We start from the raw sequence: 11,934 nt of genomic DNA on the forward strand, positions 1-11,934 counted from the left end.
ATTTTATGCATCCATAGATCCCTGGGAGTCCTCATACTCTTCCTAGCGCAGTGGTGCAGCGGTTAAGCTATGCGCCACTGCCCTGGGATGGTAGGCGCTTACAGCGGTGTGCTTTGTGTGGCCCATGTTGCTCTTCTCGAGCGACTAATCATTAATTGATTACTGCCTACCACGGTGGACAATTTGCTCACTATCCGATGGCACTGCAAGGTCACGTGACCTAGGTGGTGCCACCTGCCAGTCATGCTCGTGATGTTACACACACGGCGATACCCGACTTTACCTAGCAGAGAGAAGCTATCGCTTCGAAATAGGGCGACGTCATCAAGAGGCCGCATGACGCACAGAGCGAGCCGAGCACCGCCATTTCAGAAAACCGTACAAATGTCATTCGTCTATGTATACTCCCCACTGGCAGACATCCATGTGGCGCCAGTCTCGCGACAACATTCGTACCAAAACTGTGACACAACCGTTTGTCGTACAGCGTTCTGGGTGTTGTTATACGATTTCTCGTTGCATGTAGCTTACAGGTGCTAGTCAGGTTGGAGGCTAGCTTGCGACAGGGATTCGAACCGACGACATATGCTCCTTCAGTTGTATACGTTTTCAGACTTTTTACCTTTTCCCTCAAGTTATGGTTTAAATGCCCACCGAGATCTGAGACAGTTACTGTGCCATTTCCTTTCCTCAAAAACCAATTTTCGTATCAAAATTGTGATGCAGCCGTTCGTCATATAGCGTTCCAGGTGGTGTCATACGCGCGGGCGTGTCTATGGGTGGTGTGTGTATGGGTGGGTGTCATAGCACCCAGGGAGAGTGATGCTTTCGCATTCTCACTCGTAAGCAGTCTAAGTCTCTCTGCCGAATTTTTAGGCAGTTGTAATGGGCACAAAGTTTCCACTCATATATCCAGGCTGACAAAACTTTCAACGTGAAATACCACCAGCGAATAATACTTCTCTGCTGCATAGATTATACCCAACTTGATGGCGACCCACGTCCCTACATATCGAACGTAGCCACCCAGCTCCGTATGGCCTGTTGAACGGTTGAACTCGAGGACCACCGTGCAAGACTGCTTTACTTGCCCTGCCATCTCCCGGGAGATTGCAAAAGCGCCAGTCTCGTCGCATGGCCTCCGAGACTATGACACCTCCAACCGTTGAGCCACAGAACTCGGACCTGCCTCGGACGCTGGACCTTTCGCGACACACAGTTGGGCAGAGATATATGTGGATGGCACCGTGTTCTATCCAAATCAAGAAAACTAAGATAGACCATGTTGACATTGGAATAATCGGAACTGGTAGGTGTTCATGTTTTTGCTGGAGTTCTTAGTTAACAGCACTGTTCATAGATGGCGCCGTCATGCTTGCCACTGTAGGGTGCTCCTATGCCGCTGAGTTTGAGCACCTCTGAGAGGGCAGAGGAAGGAAGATGAGAGCATGAAGGAAGCGGCGGATTGGGTGCATCCTTTCTTCATATTGGGGAGTGAAAATTATGATTTGGCCGTTACATCCCGGATAAGAGACCAAGGGTTGTAAATCCGCCTTTTATCTTTTAGTTAGCACTGAAAATCTTACGTCTTTTGTGAAAAAATATATAATTTGATGGAAACAATAGTCTATTAAGAGCACCCACACGTGAAAGGATGTCCTTGTAACAGGAAATTGCTGGATGTAATAATGATTGATTACCACAAGTAACGTGAAATTTGTTTGAGTTGCAATAAATCCGTGTGTTGCTGAGCTGCCACTGCATCCATGTTCAAGTGGTTGTGAGTTAAGGCTAATTTGGGCAGCATGCGAAGTAATAGTTATACTGGTGTGAGTAGGTTATCGATCGAGTGTATGGCAGTTACGAACATGACTTCTATTCTAAAGTGTTGAGTTTCGAACAATCGCTTATTGATGAGTTGGAAGCCAAGTTCCCACCCTAGGACCTGATCAGCGTCGTCGTCACCAAGATGGAAATTTCGCAAGTGGGGTCACTTAAAGCGGGTTATTGGACAGGGACCACTTGGCAAAGTGGCACCACTTATCAAAGTGGGACCACTTGACAAAGTGGGACCACTTGAGCAAGTGGGCGAAACTGATTTGTGCGGGCTACAGAGTGGCGCTGAGCCTGGTGCCAACATTTGCTCAGGAGAATTAAAATTAGGATTGCATATACTGTTATGGAAATCAAGACACATACTCAAGTATACATCACACAGAAGAAAGACATACTTTAGTCAAACATTAAATACATTGGCTCATGTGTACACACCAACATAACCCTTTTTTGCTCCCATATATATATATACCTTACCTATGAGACTGTCACACTGGGGCCAGTGAGCGCAGTTATTTCATATAATTTCAACCACAGTGATTGAGCAAATGATGAATACAATTCACTAGGTTAAGCTGCTGAGAGATCTTATTTTAAGAATCGTATTATGGTTCTGTCTTGTTTATTTAATACGCAAGTGTTCACATGGATCATGGTTCCACTTGATGCCCAGCTTTGGCCACTTGCAGTCTAGTGGTCCCACTTTGAAAACTACTCGCTTTCGAATGGCACCACTTGAAAGCGAGTGGGACCACTTGCAAAAACCACTTGCTTAAATGGCACCACTTGAAAACAAGTGGGAATATTTGTAAAAACCACTTGCTTTCAAATGGTGCCATTTGAAGGCAAGCGGGACCATTTGTAAAGCCACTTGTAGCCACCATACCACTTGCATTGAAATGGCACCACTTGAAAACAAGTGGGACCATTTGGAATCCCACTTAATATTTTCACTTGGGCACCCTATTGTTCTCTCCTTCGATGTGGTATATTCCCAACCTTAGGTTACCGTATACCTGTAACTGAAGCTACATGCTCATGATGGAAATTGCGCCGGCCGTTTGAATTGTCTCAAACGGTGGCCTGAACGTATAGCAGTAGCCGCGTCTTACGATGCAGTGCTCTGTACAGTTCTACGTTTTACGTGCAACATTTTTGGTTCAGAGAGATGAATTTTTTTTTTGTCTTGTGCCTCTCGCGAAGAACTTTTTTTTTTTTTTCAGTGGCTGCACCCATGTAGTCGCGATCAGGCTCGCCAGGACCCCTTCACTCCCCCTGATGTTCTATATCGGGTCTGTATTTCGTTAGGCTCAAGTTTTACGCTCCTTTACCACAGCCTTTAACATCCTATAGATATTTTACAGCAGCAGCTGTTAAACGCCGCGTCGTCGTAGTAGTAGTACCAGTAGTAGAAGTAGCATGTCTTAGTGGTCGGCGTATCTGGTAGGTGCGTTGCCATGGCAAGCACTCGGAGTGTGGTTACCGTAGAAGAATGCGTAACCGGTGGGTGCATACCACCGGAACCATCTGGAGGGTGGTTACCGGGGAAGGAGGAGGGTATGGCGAAAGCTTAAGAAGGCACAACGAGTGGGTGGTTGCCACAAAAACCGCGCGAAGAGCAGTTACCTTGGAATGAGGAGGGTATGGCGATAGCATAAGAAGGCGTATCTACAGAGTGGTTGCCACGGGAAGCATCCGGAAAGTGGTTACCGTAGGAGGAGAAGGATGTGGCGAGAGCGGAGGAATCGCCCACCGGAGGATGGTTATCGTGGAAGGAGGAAGATGTGGGGAGAGCGTAAGGAGCAAGCGGGGAGTGGTTGCCATGGGAACCATCCGGAAGGTAAGTGCCCTGGAAGAAAGAGGAGGAGGGTATGGCGAGAGCGGCAGTATGTAGCACGGTCCATCTGCGGTAGCTGCTGCAAAACACGCTGGCTCCTCTCCAGTGCAGCGGACTGGAGAGGAGAGCTAGTCGAGAAGCAAGTATGTGAGTAAAACTAAAAATAGCGTTCTAGAACTGAACAGATATGAAGTCGCTCTCATAGTCTCTACCTCAGCATATCGTAAAATATAAATATCTGAACAGCTGTCGCCGAATCTCGGGTTACATAGTGGAAACCCTCCTGTCAACTTTTTACTTTCTTCAACCACATCCTGTACGTATCAAAATAATGAGTAATAAATTGGATGATACTCACGTGAAAATCGTCCTCGAATGGAGTGTGACATCACTGAATTTATACCTGAAAAGGGGAAGAATCTAAAATTAACATTAGGCGTAAAAATACTTACGCTATTCGCTTGTTTCTGAGCGTCTCTTGGAGCATGTACGCTTTGCCACGGCGCAGTGCTGAGTGAAGACTACGAGGACGCATTATCACGTTTCGTTTGTTGATGGACGTACGTTCTTATGGTTTCAGCAAGAGACCGCGGCTGTCACTCTCGAAAAAATGAGAACATTTGGCGAAGGCGTAAGTAGTATTAAGCTCTGAAGAAACTGGACTCACTCATGGTTCTGGCAATGAACGTTAGGCAAGCGTACGTTCGGACGCCCCCTTGTCGACAGAGATTATATTATTGAATGCCATTGCACCTTCTTTGCTGAATAGTAGATTTAATTGCACTTTTCTCCATCAAGAGCTTCCCTAATTTCAGATTTTTCATTTGGAGGCGCACAGAAAGCCTTTATGACTTCAGGTACAAGGTTGCAAATTAGATTCATTTCTATTCGGTTCTCGGTTGTTGGTTCTTCTTGGATAGATTGTTGTTGGACTGACGACCGTGGCCTTTACTTAATGCTTCTATTTCCTTTTCACTCTTCACATCGCTTTCTTTTTATCCAATGTAAGGCAGCCAACCGAAACATTATTTCTTCTACTCACTCTCTCCGCAAGTCAGCTGCCGCCAGCGGAGCCCTGGACTAGGGGCCCTGACCATCCGGTTCCTGCGAATTAATCTCTTCAAAATAAAAGTTTTCTCTCTCTCTTGTTGGTGTATGCGTAATAATCCTTTGTAGCCGCGATGACATTTACGTGGCACTTCCCCCAGACATTTCTGAACATTGTCGGGCCGTGGCCTCACAGAGCATAGTTAAACAATTAGTGGCCACCTGGCTCGTAGACACCATTTTTGTGGATGCGCGCAGGGCATGTTTCAAAAAAGCCCACAATAAATAAACGTTAGAGATCGTAGATGTGCTTGCTTGGCTGAAATAAAATTTGAAAGAAAGCTTTTCCAGACAGCTTTTCGGCGTTGAATTTCCGATACTATTAAATTAGCGCGAAAATTGAGTAAACTTAGAGGATCCGTCGGCGTGAAGGGTCTAGGGCAAAGAGTTCACACCGGCGCAAAATACACGTCATAACGCCGGAAATCGTACGCGTGTTTATTCGCTGCTGCGAAATAAAGCACGTACTTCTTCCACACATCTTAGAATTTTCAGACGTACAACATTGGCGACGTTGCGGACATTGAGGGTGTCTTTAGTAGAACGAAATTACGGCGTTTAGGTCTCACATGCTCTATCGTGTGTTTTTGAGACCAAGTGTTGGCTTGGGGCTCGGTGCGGAAGTGCGCAATTTTCGGTAACGAGTTTCTCACAGTACCGCCGTAGCACCATACCAGCTGAAAAACAACATGCTAGCTCTTCGAGTAAACAGCATGAATGTATTTCGAATAATATGAAGGCAAAGGACGTAATAACATTGGAAAGTGACGCTAAAATAAAAAAAAAATGAAGCAGATTTGCTTTCCGTGCTGTTTGTGAAGAGACCACTTGAGCATTTTGAATCAGACACATGCACAGGTACAAGAACACATCAGCCAGATGGAACTTTTCAGAACTTGGAAGCCAGCATATTTGCACGCGCTTGGATGCAACCAGCAGCACGGACCGATATTTCTCAAACTCGCACGCTCGGCGACAGCCAAGTGCGGCTGGCCAGACGCTGCATGCAGCCGAACTCGCTACAACATAGGGCGGACCCTGCGACGCCATCTGAAGACACTCAAGCTCACTCATTTTCGAGCCACACGGAGATAACGGATGTATTTAAAGGTGACATCTACTCTTACATTAGTACGTGGCCGATACCCGTCCCAGATGTCGTTAGAGTCAGTCTAGTGAGGAGAGGAAGTGAGCCGATACAAAACAATGACGGCCCATTTCCCGGTTTTAGGAGAGAAGCAGGGCATAGTAAAGCGTTCAGCAGGCATTAAACAAACTCTTGGTTCTGCAAAACCTGAGATGGAAGACGGAGATGGCAGGCAGTAAGTTGCAAATTCAACACATTATATTTACTGTTTCTGTTGCAGACTTTTCATGGAGGGAAAAGTTCCAGAACGCATGGTGGAAGCTGGACCCTTGGGTAGTGGAACATAAGTCGTCAGTCAGACACGCCCTGCTAGGAGCGATGGAGGACAATGGACGTCAATGAACGAACAATAGACGCGACCTTGCAACGAGAGAAGGAGGCGGAGAGAAGACGCTGAAGAACCATATTGCATTGTCATCTGGACGTAGTCTTATTTCTGGCGAAAATCCTTTCCTTGGGCACAGGGAAGACATAGAGTCGTATGACAAGGTAATTTTCTTGAACTGCTGGAATTTCTTTGGAGTAATGACACGATTTTGAAGCGACGTTTCACAAGAGTTAAGACTGGCATTCCTTCAAAGGCAAGACTGGTGGTTATCAATCAGGTGACGGTTATCCAAGAGGCGGGCGGATCAGCGTCACTGACGCGCAACTTAATGTTTTTTTTTTATTCAGGGCTGTCGACAGATCCATAAAGATGTATACCGTAGCACCTAAGACGATTTCTATATAGTTGTTCAGTTGCAGCATATGACTGTCGGGCTTCAGTTTTGCAAATTCATCTCTGCCTCAACGATCACTAATTAAAACTTATTAAAACATTTTGTTACTTCCACTGCTGGTCGTGCCACCGCTGAGCTTGTGCATCCACTGGGCCCGGTATCATCATGGCGTCTGAAAGTCACACAAGGGTTTATTCCGGAGGTTTATTATTAATAGCACATCGAGTCAGCGCATCGAAAGAAACGTTCGGCAGTAGCGGAGAGGAAGACCACCACAAGGTCGCGCTCGAGCGCGCCTGGCTCCCAGCAGTGGGCAGCCTGGCCCCAGCTAATAGGCGCCGCCTTTTCCTTCTCGTCTCTTGACCCATCTCCTCGCCACAGGTGTTCTTCAAGCCCACGTATTCACCTATCCACACTCCTTCGCCGCTGCTATGCCAAAGTCGCCGAGATCTCGCGGAACGGGCTATTAACAGCTTACATTGTGAAAACTCACAAACGAGGCAGTTTTCTTTTTATACAGCGGCAGCTGTCAAGCGCCCGTTACTGCGTTTTGCATTGTAGTAGCAGTATGTCGTCGGCGTAGCCGGTGGGTGCGTTGCCAAGGTAACCACTCGGAGGGTGGTTACCCTGGAAGGAGGTGGAGGGTTACCGTGGAAGGAGGAGGGTATGACGAAAGCATGAGAAGGCGCAAAGGGTCGGTGGTTGCCACGGAAATCACCCGGAGGTTATGTACACATATGAAGTGGCTCTCGTATTCTTTACCTTAATATATCGTGAAATATAAATACCTTACCAGCTGACCCTGAATATCACGTTACCTAGTGGTAATCGTCCTGTCATTTTTTTTTTTCCGCAGCAGTTTACTGTGAAGTTTTTCCGTGTGTCGAAAAAGCGCGCGAATTCGGGAACATTCTAGGAACGCATGCTGTGAGCAAGCATTTTTGACAACTTGCATTAATAATTAAAGCAAAAACGTATGACTTTATTGGCATCTGTTTTAGTTATTTTTAACAAAGAGAAGTGCCGGAGCAGGCAGCACGAAGGAACCCTCCCTGAAACTTCACCACTCTAGGCATTTTTTTTAAACTTATAAATAATCCAAAGGCGTGCGATCTGTACACAAATCATTGGGAATAAATTAAGAAGAAAAATAGGAATTGAAAATGAAACCAATCTTAAATTTAGATGGAACTCTTTTATTGACTAGCATGTTACACAAATTACGCCTATAAAATCTAAGCAAAAATTACGCCTATAAAATCCGAACAGCCTAAAAGCAAATCACCAATATATTTTTTAACTGTGGAAGAAGTAATATTTGCACTGCATTTCTCTTTAAAAGAGTGTAGCCTAGATGTAAAATTGCCAATATATTTTTTTTTTGTAAATTTAGAACTACAGTCATATCTAAGTAAAGGATCGTTCGGTGATCAAGGTAACATGCTGAGTTGTAATACGACATTGACGGCAACGATCATGACTAGCTGCGCCCGCGTGGCAATAAGCTACGCTCCAATTTCTTCGCACAAGCACACACTGATCGGTTGTGGTGTTTTGCTCCTGGAGAGTTCCGAATTCTCCACACGACAGCGGGTCCTAATCCTGCACAGAATAACGTACATCTGTTGAAGGCCAAAAAAATAATATCTGTACACAAAGAATTTTCTCAAAAGCTATTAGCACGTTCTGCGCTCTGAACCACCACCTATTTAATTGTGAGTTTGGATGTTATGACAAAATATGAAGTGTCCCATCAGTGTTGTGGGTTTATATTTTTTTTTTTGCTCAAATGAAAAGCCATCCTAACTTGTACCACAAATGCGGATCATGAAATTAACAAGCAGTTCTACTGGAAGGAAACTAAACTTATAGAATACCACTGTAAATATGCGGCAAATGCCAGCGCTAACGTTGATAATCGCATGTTGAAGAAAGATGTATAAATAAGTATCATTGGTATTCGCAGCATCTTTATGATGGCCTTTGGTTATTTTTTCTTATGGTAGATTTATGGTTAACTATCGATGACGGTGGTCCGTATTATTGCTTTTGGCCACTGCGTTTCAAACAACTACAACAAATTTATTTCCGTGCAAGCGGCGGAGTTCAAACAGAAATGAAAAATAAATCTTTTGACGGCGTTCAAACCCCCAGTTGCAAGGCATATACAGTGGTTAAAAACGTGTCGATACGTACAGCTCATAGTTAGTGAGGACAGAATTTATACTTGAAAAGAAATGCACATAGTCATTGCGCTATTTGAACACTTACTCAGTCTCATCGAAAAAGTTAAATGGTCTTAATAATTCAATGAGCAATGAACACTAAACAGATATTGTTTGCTGCAGGATAAAAATACAAAAAACAATCGTCATTATACAGTTCTTAGCGAATATGGCCGTCACTCATCTGCTGCGTAAGAAAAAGTCTTCAGGGTTGGCTCTCTAGATTGATACGCTCCTTATGAAGACAATTTAGCAAGTATGGAAGGGAATATGCTAACATTTCACGGCTAAATGTTGTACGCCGAAAATGAATTTTCCAAGTTTCTGGTGAACGAGATGCTAATCTTGCTTGCCTTTAACTTAAGTTCGCAGTAGATCGAATAAGGGACTCGTTGTTATGAATATCTTGCTTATCTCTTCGGGCCAAAGTGAACGAGTAGAGGATATGCTCGGAAAGTATTTGGGACTGCAGGAAAATGCTTCTGATGTGTATATTTGGTTCTACCTAGCGATAAGGCGAACGAATTTCTTTCGCAGGATGTCAGTTTCGTTTCAGTTTGCAAATGTTCATTATGGCTTTGCGCCGTTCCCGCTTCTTGCATGCTTCCTTTGTTGAGAGGTAAATGCGTGCCTAATCGCTTTACACTGCAATGCCTGCTGTGCACCACATCGATGCACGTGTTTTGTGACGTTGTTGACGGCGTTGGATTGGCTTCGAAAGCAACAAATTGCTTGTGGCTAATTAAGTGGAAGTTAACGTCGCCAGCGAGGATGACTGGTGGAGTGCGATGGAAACCGACGAGGGAGAACTTAATGAACTTCAGGATGCTTACGTGAGTGGCATTTCGAGGCGTTAGGTGGCGTGTTGTTGCGACCGCGCGCCCCTCCCGACGACGACGAAGGCAGCACGGGGTAGCGCTAGGCACGGGCCTCGTCCACAGAGTGGCCACGTGATCATGGACGCTATATGTGCCCCGCGAATTGCGGGGATCCCGTCGCTAACAGCTAGCGGTGTAAAAGAATGATTCTTACTCATCCACACTGGTTGATTGAAGTGACCTCGTGCACGAACACTTGTCTGGTTGCGGTGGGGCTTGGTGTCATTTGACGTTTCAGAGGTGAGCTTTTGGTCAAGACGTGATGCGAAATAATTTCATTGTCACTACAGGTCCTGGCACCGTATTTTGTTTTCGTGCTTTTTGTTTTGTAGCACACCTGTCTTATCTGCTAAAACTCTTACTTGCGAGCGCTTAAGCTCGTGCCTGACGAATTCAATTTTACAGGGCTTCTCGTGGGGCTTTGCTCGTCGTTTAACGACAGAGTGTTTGAGGGTTTATAATTTATGGAGGTTTAATGTTCCAAAATGACTCAGGCTATGAGGGATGCCGTAGTGAAGGGCTCCGGAAATTTTGACCACCTGGGGTTCTTTAACGTGCACTGACGTCGAACAGCACATGTGCTTCTAGAATTTCGCCTCTATCGAAATTCGACCGCCGCGGCCGGGATCGAACCGGCGTCTTTCGGGTCGGCAGCCGAGTGCCACTGAGCCACCGCGGCGGCTCGTAGTGTTTGAGTGCTTATAAAAAGCGGGAATGGTATTGAAAACGCAGGCAAAGTAAAGACTTTTCTAAACTGAAATGTGCTTCGAAAACGATGTAATGAAGTTCTCTATCTGTCTCGGTATCCGAACGTACTCTCACAAGTCAAGCTCGATGGCTTGAGCTGGTCCGTACTGGTCGGGCATTCTGGACTCAGTTATTTGCATTGTGGAGCTGTTGGCATGAAATCATCGAAAAAAAAAGAAAAATTTTGCTTGTGACGCTTTTGCTTGTGCTTTGTGACGCTGGTTCAATCTGGAATGGCTGCTATCACATGATTTTATTGCACATATTGTAAAGACACGTGCCCTGTGGACACCTCGAAAGAGGACGCGTCTTTTATTTATCATAAAACAATTGCAGCTGCTTTCAAATCAAGTTAGACCTACGACTTTCTGTAAGCAGTGCCTAATACGGCTTTGAGATCCTTACCCAACACATGATTCCAACGACAATCTCTGTACAAAGCTTATCACAAATTCATAACGTTGGCAACTACGATGGTAACTATCGCTCGCACAGTCCCGCACATTGTAACTTGAAGCACGAAGAAAAATTGAGGGGACATTTTAGCTCCGCCTTAGGGGTGTGACACTATAGCGTAATGCGTTAATTCCCATATATGCAGACGGCCAGTCTCTCCTTTACATTGATAGATCCCTGGGAGTCCTCAGTTTTCTCCTGGCGCAGTGGTGCAGCGTTAAGCGATACGCCACTGCCCTGCGATGGCAGGTGCCCCCAGCGGTGGGACTTGTGGGGCCCAGGTTACTCTTCCCGAGCGACCAATCATTGATTTAACTGCCACCTTCCACGGTGGGCAGGTTGTGACGACGGCACAAGATCACATGACCCATGGACCACCTGTCTCCTAGGTTGTTTTCTGGGGACCACCTGCCAGAGTAATGTTCTTGATTTTTCGCTCACAATGCCGACGCCGATGGTGCGATGTAGACAAAACTTGTTGGACCACAGCGCCGAGGGTAACTGCGTTTTCGAAATTCTAAAAACTGATATTGATATTACTTACGGTAGGCTACAGGCCTCTAAATAATTAAGGAGCCTAACAGCAATATTTAAAGTTAACTATTCAATATAAGTTAACCAGCCTGCTAGTTTGCACGTATTAGCTGTATTCAAATGTAATGCCGACCACTGATAATGCTATGGCGAAAAAAAGTGCTTTTCTAACTCGAAAAGCCTATTTCTAAAAATTGTGTAAAATCTTAGGTGAAACACCATGTATATACTCATGACATGTTGTCCACAACCCGATGGGCATGTGGGCAGCCTGCCACAAGACGGGAGCCTCACAACAAACTGATAGACAATGGCTTTTCGGTTGAGTGGAAGCCTTAGTGCTGGCGCGCTAATATGTTCACCTGGGTGACACACAAGACAAGGGGCTACTGACAACTGATTTTTTTTTAATTGAAAGACACGCAATTTATATAAGTAAGCAGAA

The sequence above is a fragment of the Amblyomma mixtum genome, chromosome 3 (genome assembly GCF_055824585.1).
Source record: "Amblyomma mixtum isolate Tamu chromosome 3, ASM5582458v1, whole genome shotgun sequence".
In the NCBI taxonomy this organism is placed as follows: domain Eukaryota; kingdom Metazoa; phylum Arthropoda; class Arachnida; order Ixodida; family Ixodidae; genus Amblyomma; species Amblyomma mixtum.